The 14401-nt window shown below is 40.9% G+C and overlaps 1 long non-coding RNA gene across 1 annotated transcript; it reads right to left on the bottom strand.

The window, feature by feature from the left end:
• Positions 1-592: 592 nt before the first annotated feature.
• LOC110365990 (uncharacterized) lies at positions 593-13903 on the bottom strand. Its single transcript, XR_002425969.2, has 3 exons — positions 13650-13903; positions 2589-2650; positions 593-2438 (listed from the first exon to the last, which is right to left on the bottom strand). It is a non-coding gene; the product is annotated as an uncharacterized LOC110365990 (long non-coding RNA).
• Positions 13904-14401: the final 498 nt, after the last annotated feature.

The raw sequence follows: 14401 nt of genomic DNA, 5'->3' as shown, positions 1-14401 counted from the left end.
AGAAAAATCATCAACATTTTGACATTATTGTCTAATTGGACTGTTTCTCTTTGTATGGGAATTTAATTAGTATTAAAAGCATTTCAGTTTGTTGGTGTGCAATAGATGAAACCAAAGACCTTGGTGACCAGAACTCAGAGCAAATATTTGCAAATGTTAAGGCAGTAAATGAGGTGTTACTTAAATGGGGGCACTCTAAAAAGTCTCCGTAGACCATCCAGCTTTCCAAACTCACAGACTGACGATTATCTTGAATGAATTATAAACTTCTCCCATACTTTTTTTTCTTCCTTGTGTTGGATTTTTGGGAAGACAAAGTCATCTCACACTTGCTCTACTAACTACAGACCCTGCTCACACCACTGTACACTGGCAATCAGACACGATATTCCAGATTTGCTCTCAGTCCATGAGAACTCAGGAAAGCAGATGGAGAGAGCAGGATCTAGTTTGCACAGCGGTGTGAGCCCTTGGGTTTTGGTCACTCTTCTCAGTGTCCTGCTGTAGGTTAGGGTGGTCATGGCTAACATTAGGCACCCAAAGATACCTGTAGGACAGAGACCTCTGCGTTGCCAACTCCCGTGCAGCTCAGTGGAGGAATGCTGTGTTTCCTTTTATGCTTAAAAAACATACAGGACACTAGGAAGAAGTCAAGTGGCCCCAGAGTCCACTTTTAAAACATGGGGATAGATCAATAATGGTATTTATCACTTAGAAACAAGCATTAACACAAACCTCAGATGGAGTAAAAATAATGAATACACTTACACAATCAAAATACAGATGACAGTTACAAAAGCTTTAAAGGTAAGTAAAAAGAAACAAAAACATAATTATCTATACTTAAGATCAACTCCAGGAGACTTCAACCCTCTGCCTCTCAAGGCATTTACCTGAACTTAGTGCTTTTTTTCTGCACCCTCTTGCTCTCTGTGCATCTAAAGAGGCAAATTAGATACAGGGAATATTTAACTGTTTTACAAATCCCTCCAACATTGCATTCCTGTTTAAATCTGTCCTTCCTACCTCTAAATGATCTGTACAAACATAATTCAGTCAAGGTGTTAATTTTAACATTTTGCAAAGCACCAAAGCACCATTCAGCTCTCAAGCCACTGCCTCAGAAAAATGACTGCATTGAAAATAACTCTTCTTTTTTTTACCACTTTCTGTTTTACCTAAATGATTTCCACAGTGGGATTAACCCCACAGCCACCCAAAGGTGTGCACTGGTGTGGCTGCTGGGCCATGTTGTGGAGGGAGGGAGCAAGCAAGGACCAGCAAGGAGGGGGTAGCAAGTGGGAGCTGCTCGATCCAGGCCCCCAGCCTGGAGAAAAGTCCATGGAGCTCTGGCCGCTGGATGCAAATACTTGAAACATTGCTGCTCACACAGGCCCCCGTGTGCTCCACAAGCACAGCCAAAGGAGCAAGATTTGCAAATCACAGTTAGCTCTCGACTGACAGCCCACAGCAGTGCTCTGCCACTCTGAGCTGGTTTCTGCGTGTCCCCCGCCCTGTGCTACTTGGGCACCAGGACACTGCCCTTTTCTCCAGCGGAGACCCCAACACCACAGATGCCGTGCCTGTAGCTCAGCCCTGTAGTGAAATGTGTGTGGCCTCTCCACTGACGTACTATCATGTGTTTGCATTTATTCATCAAAAATATTGATGCTCAAGGCAAGGCCTTGTTGGAAATAGTTTTGGTTAAAGGCAGGGACTATCTTTAGCCAAGTCATTTGTTAGTTCAGAGTCCCACTGTTTCAGCAAAAGTTTTTATCAATAGAACAAACCTGCAGCCACTACTGAAGACAAATAAGCAGCTCCCATCCAAGCACTAAAGCCAAATATGTCAACAGCAGTACAATTACAAGCTCCTATGTATGTATCATAATGTATATTGATTGCTCTGCGCAAAATGCTGAACAGAAAAAGAGGGATAATGAGAGGAAAGAGATGGACGGTTGTAAGGATAGATGCAAGCCTGGACCCAGCAGAGTTAGGTGAGCTGTTCCCTGGCCCTTCTCATGCAGCAGGATACTCACACACAGAAACGGTATGGGAAGTATTGCCTTGGCTTGGATGCATATGGATTTTCATGGCTGACTTACTTCACTGTCACCCAGTTACAACTTCAGTAAAGCAATAAAGCCAAAGAACTACATTTTGAAAATAAGCATAAGCAGTGTCACAAACTAAAACCTCAGAAAACATATCCAGATAGGATGTGGTAAACATCTGTCAGTCTGCATTCTTTTTAAAAAATACCCAGGGGAAGTACATTTCATTACTGACTATGCATATTTACCACAGGCTTAACCTTTTCATTGAATAATTGAGTATCCTTCATCTTCTGAACCAGATGAATGGTTTGGGAGAGTTGTTAGGGAGATTAGGCTGCTTGTAAATAATCCTGGCATCCATCCATTCTGTTCTTCTCTCTAGAAAAAAAATAAAAAAGCCATCAATGAAGGACGATGACTCCAGAGGAACCAGTTTCAGAGCAGTGTTTCATGTAGCCAAAGTTGTTCAGGAGATGTTGAATCACTCAAAGAAAACTTAGTTGCTAATTACTGAGAGATTAGACTTACATTTATTTCAGAAGATTTTGGAGCAACCCAGCAGCTGTTTCTCCCTTCCAGCATGACTCACACTGCACATGAAAAAAGGAAAAGCCATTAAAATCAGTAATTAAGCATTATTGTATGGATGCTATTAAGCATACCTACAAGAAAAGATTAAGGTTGTTTAGATTTCTCTTAGTATTATCTGAAAACTTTCTGTCTACACAAAGCAATATTTTTTGAAAGTTATAACATTCCCCAAATATACGTTACCTGAAATTACATGTATATATACTCTCCAACTTGACATCAATTTAGCATCATTTGTCTCTGAACACTGAGTGATGCCATATGCCAAGAGGACAGAGGTACAGACCACTGGATGTTTGTAAATCTCAGGGGGGCAAATGTGTCTCCCCAATCCTATTTGGTCTCCATCCAGCCTATTTTTTTAAATCTTATAAAATACAACCCTGTTGTACTTTCTACAAAATAAGTGAGAGGATAACAGATATTCCATACAACTAATTTCATCCTTGTTCCTTTTTATTTATCTAGCAAGAGTAGTATCTCTCAAAGCTTTTGAAGTCTCAGAAGCAGCTCCACCATGTAGGACCAAACATTTTATTTATATTGCATAACAGAAATGCTTAAGCTCAGACCAACCTGAAGCTGGAAGCAATGTAACCACTTCAGTGCTGCTGCTCAATGAGCCTGCTTAGCTTAGCAAAACAGATGCAGTTTTTCAAAACAAGGTAGTATCCATTCAGTGTGGATATTCTGACTTAGACTGATGTTAGAGCTAGTATTTGCATCACTTTCATATGCAAGTATGCCCTAAAGCCTGTAGTCATGCCACCTAGCTTAAGGCAGCTAACTGATACATACTGTTAGGAGCATATTTGCCCTAGTCTCTCTGTATACCGAATGGAGACAGACGCTTTCCATTACCATTTGGATATTTGGTAAATTCTAAGATGCAAGCTCCTATTTTACTTAAGTGCTTTGAAAATACTGTTCTTTCTTTCCAACTTCCTCAGTTTTGAACCTAGACTCACAATGAAAATATGTTATAATTTCTTCCATTTGCCATAATGCTCCCCATTTATTTATCAGTTTATAATATATAGTGTACATTGATACAAAATAGCATGTGAAAGCTTTTGAGCATCTATTAATTTCACATGGTTTGGCACAGAAATTCAAGGGCAGTGCATCAAAAACAGAAAGCGTATTACAGATGCATACTCCATGGTACTGCCCAGAACCCAGCTTCCGTTTGAAACATTTTGTTTGACTATTTTCGTTTCAGGAGCAACAAACAAAATACCAATTGCAGGCAGTTTCACATTTCTGAATCCCAAAGGACAGTGGAAAAAACAGCTACACACAGGAGAGAGGAACAGTGTGTTGGACACAGATTGTGCTGAATATTTTATGCTGAAGTAATCGATGTAACTCATTTAGAGAGCACCTCCAGTGCCCAGTGTTTGCATGCTGTGTATGACAGGAGAAGAGGCAACAGCAGGGTTAATTTCAGAGGGCATTGCTCCCATGAGCTGCCTTGACTCTGACCCCAGTCCTAGGATGTTTGTGTTCACGTGCATCACTTCAGATTGTCACAAATTCAAAAGTTCACACAACACTTCATCAAAACATAGATCATAGTATTGAAAAGAGAAAATAAAGGAAATAAGAAAATTATGAAAAAAAGGCTTCTGATGGGGACTTCTGCACAGGATTGGTTTGTTGAAAGTTGATTTCATATTAATAGATTTGTGAGGCCCTTGGTGAGTGTAGCATGAACATATCACACAGGCATCCTGCTAGCAGGGTCTGGACTCATTGCGTGAGATAGGACTGATTTGGGAACTGCATGGCCTGAAGTTACTGCAAATGTGTCCCACAGCTAACAGTGCCCAGACACCAAATCTCCACCATGGTCCCAGGGCTGGGAGGCTGCAGTTGCATGTGTAGCTGCTTTAGATCACATTAACTGCAATTTTTCCTAGGGGAAATCCCAAAAGAGAAGGAAGGAGGTCTCCTGTGGGTTTCACTTATGTGTAACACATGACGGTTTGAAAAAGGAAATTCTTCTTGCCAGGACACCATGGAAGGAGCAATTGGGGTTTCCTGTTAAATATTTGCTTGCTAGCCATAAAGCACACTCCAGTAAGTATTTATGTAACATAAGGGATTTGTATACCTTTTCCCTACTTCTTCTGCAATCCTCTGTCACTTGATGACATTTTGAGAGTTAGTCCAACCTTCCTGTATCCAGAGCTGTCTCTAGCACAAGGGAGAGTCCTGTAATATCTGTGGTTCATTCTGAAATCAAATTCCTTAAGTATTTATTTCAGGCACATTCCCAGGAAGCAAAAGACTCAGATGTAATTGCATTCTGCTTGAAATTTATCATTGGTTGGCACTTCAGATTGCCTTTTTAATGTCTGAGTCCAGTGCCCATTCAAATCATACTCCGCACACTCATTGCAAGAGCAAAATTTATTTCTCAGAAAAATAACAAATGTATTTCACAACATGAAAACTTGTATGTCAGGGAAACTTTAGCAAACCTGTTGTACCTTCCCCTCACAGCTCAGAGGCTGCTGATAGTTACTTCTTATGCTTTAAGCTGTTTAAAAATGACAATCAAACAATTCCTGATAATGAAAAATTAATATTTATTCTTCTTTAGATAGGATTTCTTTCAGGGCCAAGGATCACAGCGATGAGCAAAGCAGTACCATTGCGTGCCCACACAGGCCTGCCTGCTGCCTTTGGTGTGTGCTAGCTGTATGCAGAATTAAAGAGAGATTAGTACAAAGAAGAGACCTTGAAAGCAAGCCTTAACACAGATTTCCTTGGCTGACTGCTTTTTGCCTGTCCCACCCTTTACGCAGGGTTATGCTGTCAGATTTGATACCTGTTGGACTGTGTTTGAAGGCGCCTCTGGCTCTCCCTGCATGCGAAGGCGCAGGGGCCTGGGCTAGCAGCTCTTTTGGAGCCAGCTCTGGCTCCCTCCTCCCACAGTGGCCAGAGAAGGCGCCCTGGCTATGCCGCCATGTTGTTATTCCACCCCAAAATCTTTGGGGCCACCCTTTAGCACCAGATTTTCTCTCTCCTTCAGCAGCATCCAGGGCTCCCTACACAGGCACTGTGCCAGGCCAGCAATTGTGCTGCGCTTAATCCTAGTTATTTTTACAGCACTTCTTGTAATTGTCAAAGATGCATTAGATGTTTACCCTTGATTGTGATGGTTTTATGTTGTTTGTGCAAAAGCTGTGCTGTGAAAGCTACGGTAAATCAATTTTTTGCATTACATCACAATGAAAACTTCTGTCACATCACCTCGGCCAGTTTGTTGCTAATAAATTCATCATTTTTTAAAACAAAACTAAAAAGGCTGAGTGGAACTGCCTATGCTCTTAATTTAGACACAAGAGGGACCTAATGGTCACATAGGAAACCACAAAAAGAAAACTAAGTATTCCACAAATAGAAACACCTTGGCACCTTTCAACTGTTCAACACAATTTACAACATATTTTGAGTTAATAAAACATCAGCTTGTGAAACATCCTCAGGTAATTTTGCCCTCAGCTTAACAATTTAACAGGAACCACCTCTGATTTACTGTAGACAAGCAGTAATTTAAACAAATTTCAGAGTTAAGTCTCATTTATACTTTGTTGTCTGTTCAATCTGAGGTGTTCTGCATAAAAATATTTTGACATACAACTTTTTTTTTTTTTTTTAAAATTTCAAATCAGCTGGTGTTCTAGTGCATGTTATTAAATCACTTTATAACTGAATTTATGTGGAGGCATATGGTAAAATGGTGTTGATTCCTGCCTGGTCCTATCATGGGGATATCTGCATCATCCCTGTCCTGGCTCACTGGTTTATCCCAGCTGCTTTTCTCCCGCTGCCCCTCTCACTCTCCAAACACCCGCTCACTGCTTGAGTGCCAGCAGGCACCGAGACCTGCCATCTCCCTTGCACACCAACATGTCATTGAGTTTGAGTACCCAAAGTGATGCCACAGTGGCAGCCCCTGTTTGACAGCTTTTTGCCTTTCTGAACCTGGTGGTGCCCAGGCACCATGATCCACTGAGGGCAGCTGAAAGGCTGTCATATTGGCCCCTTCTTCTCAAACTACTCTTTTTAAGCCATCTCCTCAATCCCCAAAGCAGCAATGGTGTCAGAAATTCTAGGAAGGTGGTCTCCTCTTCCACCTCTAAACACAACCAATTGTAACTCACAGTGAAGTCTGCTAGTATGCCCATCTACCTTCTCCTCTCTGACTAACCTGCCAAAAGCCAAGATGGCAAGTCCAAAAAGGGAAAGGATTTGAAGGAAAGTGAAATCCAGAAGATAAAGTGTCAAGACTAAAGTGTCCTTTCTGACAGTTGCAGAGACTTTGGCTTTGATCCAGTGCTGGATACTATACACAGACATGCAAAAAGAGAACTTTCACCCAAAGTGTCCCAGAAACCATATAGCAGACTCTTCTGCTCAGCCTGTTTATGCAGCACAGGATTGACTTTCACTTCTGCAGCTCTCTGTGGTACTAAACCATGGCACATTTGCCTGCTATGACACTTTTCCAATAAAATTTTCCCTGTCACTGGGCTATTTTCTTCATGGCACTGTTATTCAAGCAAAGCATTTTTTTCTTCTTTCTTATTGTAATCTGCATTGTTTATGTCAAAATTTTTAAAGCTATCTTTACATCTGCAGTTTTGCATCTTGAGCAATTAACTGTCCCTCAATTTGAACAACATAAACGGTGAAAGTGCTTTACATTGAAATCTCACATGTAATGTACTGAAATCCATACAGGCACACACACACATAAAATAATAATAATAATAATAAAAAGAAGAAGAAGAAGAAGAAGAAGAAGAAGAAGAAGGTTGTGTTCTTACACAGGACATGATATGTGCAGTAGTCATCACCAAAGCCTGCCAGAGAAGAACATATCTTGTTCCCAGGTGTTCTCTTCATAGGAAGAATGGCACAGAGCATCAAGGACTTGGTCTGCAGAAGCAAATCAATGTGATTGATGGAACTGCTTAGCAGCCAGCCCACCTCTTCCTGCCACACAGTTCCCCCTGCTTCTGAAAAAGTTTTGAAAACTGTAGCAAGCAGCACTTATACTAGGCAGATATTTCAGAACAGCACAGAACCCCAGCAGGAACATCTGTCCATCTTCCAAAAGTGTATTTCTTTCTGCACCTACTCAGATGGGAATTACCAGGTCCTTTCTTCCACCCAAGGGCCCAGCAAATTATTCATAAGCTGCAAAAATAAAATATAAGTCTGCTGCCCCAGAATGAATGGAGGAATCTCAGTGCCATAGGTGTTTCTGAGTACAGATCTTCCACTTGCAAACATAAAAAGCAGTTCAGACCTATTAAAGCTCCTGGTACCACAGACCTTTTGGGGTGTCCTACATAAACATTAGGACGCCTTCCATGGCAATCAAACAGACTTTAAAATAGGGAGGGGTGATAACCTTTTCTGGACATGAACAGATGTTTCTCAGCAACCAACAGTCATATTTATGACTGTTTTATTCAGTAATACCCACTGTGAAAATCTGTTAAGGCCCTGGGGTGAAAGGCTTGTCCTGCTATATAGCAGAAGAGCAGTATATACACTTAGCTTCACAGAACCACAGTATTGACCACAGTCAGCAACAGATTAATTATAACCAGAAATGGTAAATTTCCCAATGATTATTGCACTTTCCTTCACCTGGAGCAGGGCTCCTCTGAAAGTGTCCATTGGGACAGTGCTGGGAGCAGCTCTGCACATCACTAATAAAGTGACCTTTGACATCCAGAAATCAACCTGCTCTTGCTCTCTGTGCCAGGTCTTCGGTTTCATCCTGCCTCAGATGCCATTTCTTTTCAGCCAAGTAGAGAAGCATCTCTTCAGAAAGTGCAGCCACTCCAGGAAAGACCAAGGAGAATTTTCCCTTTGGTTTCAAGCTCCTCTTCCATGTTACTCATATCACACTGAGCCTGAAGGATCCTGAAAGGATTCACCTGTCTTTGCACTGCTTTCTTAATAAAAGACATGAAGGGCTAATAAATGACTGTGATGACAAGATCCTCCGCGGACAGCAGAAATTATAACCAACACAAAACTCAAGAAGAGTAGAACACAAGAGTCAACAGTGCATGCTGTAAAAAAGGCGAAAAAAACCCAATACCCTTCAAGACATCTTTCCTACCAACAAATCCTTCTGGCTTTGTCTCTAAGAGAGGGACAATATACTCATGAAAACTGTTGTTGCTTTCCCCCATACACACACACATACATCTCCCTCGTGCAGTTCTGCCACAGTTCATCCATTAAAGCAGTTACTCTCACCCGAGTCATCCATTCCCTGTATATTTATAGCACTTCTGTTATTATTTCACTCTTTTTGTGGGTGATCTCTTGAGATATGCTTCCCCCTACATCCTGTGATTATTCATGAGAGCTATAAATACACAACTGAGTGGGTCAGCACATCCCCCTCTCTAAAACAGATCTAATCTATCCAGATACTCTGATTCTTGTTCTCCAAGTGGGAACCTCTTCACTGCAGTGAGAAGGCACTTGCAGAGAATAATGCTGAGACTACAGTACCTGATGAAATAAAATTAGTGAGGTGCATTTCACTAGCTCTCCTGGGGAACAGGGAGAGAAGGAACAGAAGCTTGTACAAGTATAGGAAGATGCTTTATCTTTGCAGCCCCACATGACCCACAGCACAGCATCCATCGGGAAAGCTTCTTGACTCCATTATCTCTAACCAGTGGCCACATAGTTATAACTGGAATCATGCCACATTCAACAGCAACTTCTAAAACACTGTGTAATTTCTTCTCTTTCTGTGCTAGGGAATCATGCCTGATTCTCCACTCTTCTAACAGGAAGAATTCATATCAAACGAACTATTTTAAGCCACACTATTTTAAGCTGGCCATACATTAGAGGACATTAACTGATAGGACAAAACCCAAAGTTCAACAGAAAACTCACAAAACATCTGTCAAAACATCTGTCAAAACGTCAGCCACTGTCAGCACGACCATTAGTTAATGCAGGACAGCAAATGTGAATCACAGAAATCCTCCAAAATAAAACCATGAGGCTCTTCAGAGCTAGCAGTGGTAGGTAGCTGCCTTGCCTCACACACTTCTGGTATCAGTTATTACAGTCCACCTTCTTATCCTATGCACGTTTCTTGAGGACTGCAGGAATATGCTGAACTTCTGAGAGCAAGAGGCAGAACGTCCATCAAGTTAAATTCCAAAGCAAGCAGAATACTTTTTCCTTTCTTCTCTTCAAATGACTGGTAAAAATGGTGTAAATCCTTGGAAATGAACAAACTTGTGCAGAGATCCAGCTGAAGCTCTGACTGGAACTTAAAAAAAAAAAAAAAATTGTTCACATAAAAACTTCTCTCAGAGACGATAAGCAACTGCTCTTAGGTGACACACAAACTACTTTTTAGCAACACAACAGTTGGTGCTTTCAGAGTCTTCTGAAGACAACCCACTGACTAACCCCAGGGAATGGAAGTTAAGAGAAGAATGGAAAGGGTATGAGATGCACACACAGAAATTCAATAATGTGGCTATTTTCACTGAGACTACAAAATCAACACTTGCAAAAATATGTCCACAAATCAGATTTTGAAGTCACCAAACAACAGTCAAAATAATACAGATTTTGTTTCCAAAGCTCACCTATAAACTGTTGCATGCATACATTGTAGATGAGATTTCCTAGGTGGAAATACTCTTTCAACAGTATTTCTCCTTGGCCAGAGTCCATGGAGATATGATATGTGTTGAAGGAAGGTGTCACAAAGAGCATTAGACCTTTATTTCAGTCTTCCCTGTATCTTGTCTAGCCCTTCAAAACTCATGATTCACAGGATATGTAGGGTCATTCCACCATGCCACCAATAAGATTTCTTTTTTTGTTTTCATAAGTAGGCTTCGAAGAGTTAGATGCCAGAGAGTATGGAAAACATCCGTCAGTTTCGGTGTCTTCAGGCTGAAGTTTTGACCAGCTGAAAATCACTTCAGAGTAGGAATGCATGGCCCATAATTTCTAAACCATAATCAAATTAATAGTTAAGAATAAGAACACTTCGTTTTCTGTTTCTAGGAAGTGAGTAAGGAAATTAAGTCAAAATTGTACATTGATTTTAAATGCACAAAACTGACAGGAGTAATTTCTTAAAAAAATCTCCAAAGTCTGCAAGTAAAAAGGAATGCTGTAAATTATATTCTACCACAGCCGCTATCATGTGTTGTTCCTTTGTCTTGCAGAGCAAGGACAACTGTGTCTGCAGGCAGCATGAGACAATGACCTATAAGAAAAGGAATGGATATAAACCAACACTTAGAGAGAAAGGGTGACTGCTATAGACATAGCTATACCTGTATACAAGTGTTAGGCGCATGGCCACTGTCCCCTATACCTAGTGTGAGAGTACATATGCACGTACAGTTTCCATGAGAATTAATAGCAGTGAGGTGCTTTAACTGAGAACAGAATACAATTACTGACTTCACTGCTCTTTCTTTTAATGCCTGATGTGGGTAGTCTGTGCCTTTGTAGCCCAAAAGACTATGTTGCTGTTTGACAAAGTATCACAACACAGATCTCCTGATATGCTATTACAAGCACAACATTTTTGATATGTGCAAAACCACAATGCTGTCTTCATGTGTTGACATCTGCACCTAGACACACCGGTCTTTTTCTATTACCTTGTGGTGGTCCAGGTCCTACAGCTCTTGGGAGTACTATAACACAAATCACTCCATATTTTTGTGATGGCAGCTTATCCATTGGCCATTGAAAATATATACTAAAACAGGAAGATACCCAGAGAAGTGATGTAGTAGTAAAAAAAAAAATTCAGTAACTGACTTTTGTCAAAGAAATAAAACAATGACAAACACTTGTGAAAGTATGTCTGGACTTCCCAAAAAAATAAATAACACAAGCATCAAATCCTCTCAGAATGACATGCAGACAGCTTATTACATCTTTATCACACCATGTAAAATGTTCTCCTACATGTAAGTTAGGTCATTTTCTTTGGAGGCTTTCCTTCGGAGGAAATGCCAGCCATCAGCAAGATTTCCCAGACCTTACACAACTTCAGGGAAAGCTGAAAGAGCATCAAGAAAATAAAGAGAAATGTTATGGATTTTAAACTGAATCTCATGCTGAGCTACAGATTCTGCTTTCTGGACTTCTCTGACAGGTAAACTGAGCTCCTGGGGTTTTCAGCTGCTTGGGGCTAAGGTATAAATGTAAGGGACACCCTCAGCAAGGTCTCAGCCTTGAGCTCATCCCCTTTCCTATTTCCAATGAGTTAGGTAGATAGGGTGTCTAAACTCAGCGGAGATCTGAAATTTCATGGAGCAGAAATTAGTGGATGCTGAGACATATATTTGTGTCTTTTACACTAATGTCTTACAGCAGCTTCCAGTGTAATAGCAATGATGTCCCTGGTGCCAGTGAGGGTGTTTACCTCCCCTTTTCACAACCCTCCCTAGTGCACACAGTTACCCAGTAAAGACTGGAGCTATGCCATTGGTAACCATTCTGTGCCCACATGCTCTGCATGGCCATCAGCAGAGATGTAAATGAAGGATTTGATGTTCCAGAACCACAGAGCTCTGTATTTAAGCTAAATAAGGCTTTGATTATGCCTTTTATACCCAGGCTTGCCAATGGGTGGGGCATAAATAACACTATTCCAAAAGCATTCCAGAAAATAACATGGCCTGGAGACATACATTCCTATTTCCCTTTGGAGGTGGGAGAAATTATTATAAGTAGTGGTTCTCCTCAGGTGATACATATCCACCACCTCACATATCAGCTGACCCATGAGCTACATCTGGTTTGACATCCATTTACCTTCAGTGCTGCCAGAGACCTGGGAAACAAAGTTTGATAGACACAGCCACAATTAGGAAAGCTGTTCCTATTCCAGCAGATGCCTGGGAGCTCATGAGCTGTAGCACTAAAACTGACAAGATGTTAATTTTTGGTAACACTGATGCTTTAAATATTGCTGTCCCAGTGATTCTTCGAAAACTTTTAAAAGAGTAGCAATTAACAGCTAATTAACAGGAAAAGAGTGGGCAGAAGGTGTGGATGGTTTGAATATTGGCAAAAGAAGATCCATGTCTAAGGTTTCAAGCCTAAGAGACAAAAGCAGAGTTATAGGAATATGTAGGAATAAAGGAATAATTGATACAGGAAATTGAATAGGAGAAGGTTCAGCAGGTGAAGAACCTGATTTTCTGAGAAAGCTAAGGGATATGAAAAGCTGAAGTGTAAGAGAGAACAGAAAGGAGAAGCTGCAGATAAAGAGGAGCCTTAAGAAACAGGAATAATACAAGGACCATTAATATCAATGGGGACCATTCTGCTGGCTAAAAAAGGGGCCAGTATTTCACACTATTTGCATTAATCAATATGCTATATACAAAAGAAAATGAGGCGGCCAACGGACCTAATCACAGGTTAGTGACAAAGATCTCTGCTAGCAGAACCCAGACAGTGAATTTATTAAGGTCCTCCTGGCAAAAAGGGTGGAAAACTCTTTTGGTACATGGCAATTGCTACTGTGGGTCAGCTGATAGAACAGCTCCAGAAAATGGCTTAATATTGAAACAAACAAACAACAAAGAACAAACAAACCAACAACAAACCACCACCACAATAACAAAATACCCTTAAGTGTGTAGCATTCAGAAAGAACATGACCCTGAAGTATGACAGAAAAGGTGGTAGGATGTCACAAAGAATATGCGTTGCTTAACAGAGCTAGTCACCTACGAGTGTCATATGCTGGAGCAGCAATAAGGCTGCCTGTATCTGAGAGAGCCAGTGTGGGTATTACCATACAGCACTGCCTCACACTGCACAGACAGACCCAAGAGGAACAGTGAAAAACACACTCAAAACTTCGAAACAACTTACCACTAGTTTATGTGCAGGTATGTCATCGTGTGGATATGTATGAAGGCACTGGGCAGCCTCACTCACCTTTAGGTCTTCTTCCACTAGAAATCCCACTCCATCCAGTGACACTATCTGGGACAAATGACATCCAGTCTGGCCTGCAGGCCACATTGTAAGCTGGGCACTATTTACACAGACCCTTACTGTGACACTTCAACCGTCATGTTCATTGAAACAGCAACAAACACTCCATCCATTAGCTCCTAAGAAGCTCTTAAAATCTAAATCGCAGAAGGGGCACATAGTGCTTCTGGGGAGCTTCTTGTTTCAATGAGTAAGAACAGTGCTTAGGAATGGTATGTGGTATGGGAGGAATTTATCTCCTGTATAAAGGGAAACAGATGTCGAAGGGAGCAGGACATGAGATCATTAAGGGGCTGCTGTGAGGGGTCAAGGGTTCTTTTCTGAACAGTGATTGTTTTATAATTTTCTAAATCATAATGTTGAGTAATTTTTATAAAGTCTATACATATGCCTGATTTTTCGCATTTCTGAGCACTCTCAACCCCTATTAGCCCTGGTAATAGTCAGAATTTTTCAATGGCTTTGAAAAGCGGGTACATTATCTCTTTTAAAATATGTTATTTCTTCCCCTCCTCTTTTCCACTTCTCTTTTCCTTCCTTATACTCATTCTCAGCATATAAATTACTCATGGCAGAGATAGCTAGCATTCAGTGCATAGACTGACCTTATGCCCAGCCTCTTTAAATGTAAGCCTATGTACAGATTTTAGCCTAGCATGTTACTAATACAAGTAGTGGTCCCTGTTTGAAGT

This window comes from Columba livia, chromosome Z (assembly GCF_036013475.1).
Source record: "Columba livia isolate bColLiv1 breed racing homer chromosome Z, bColLiv1.pat.W.v2, whole genome shotgun sequence".
NCBI lineage: Eukaryota > Metazoa > Chordata > Aves > Columbiformes > Columbidae > Columba > Columba livia.
This window is presented reverse-complemented; position numbering and strand designations above follow the sequence as displayed.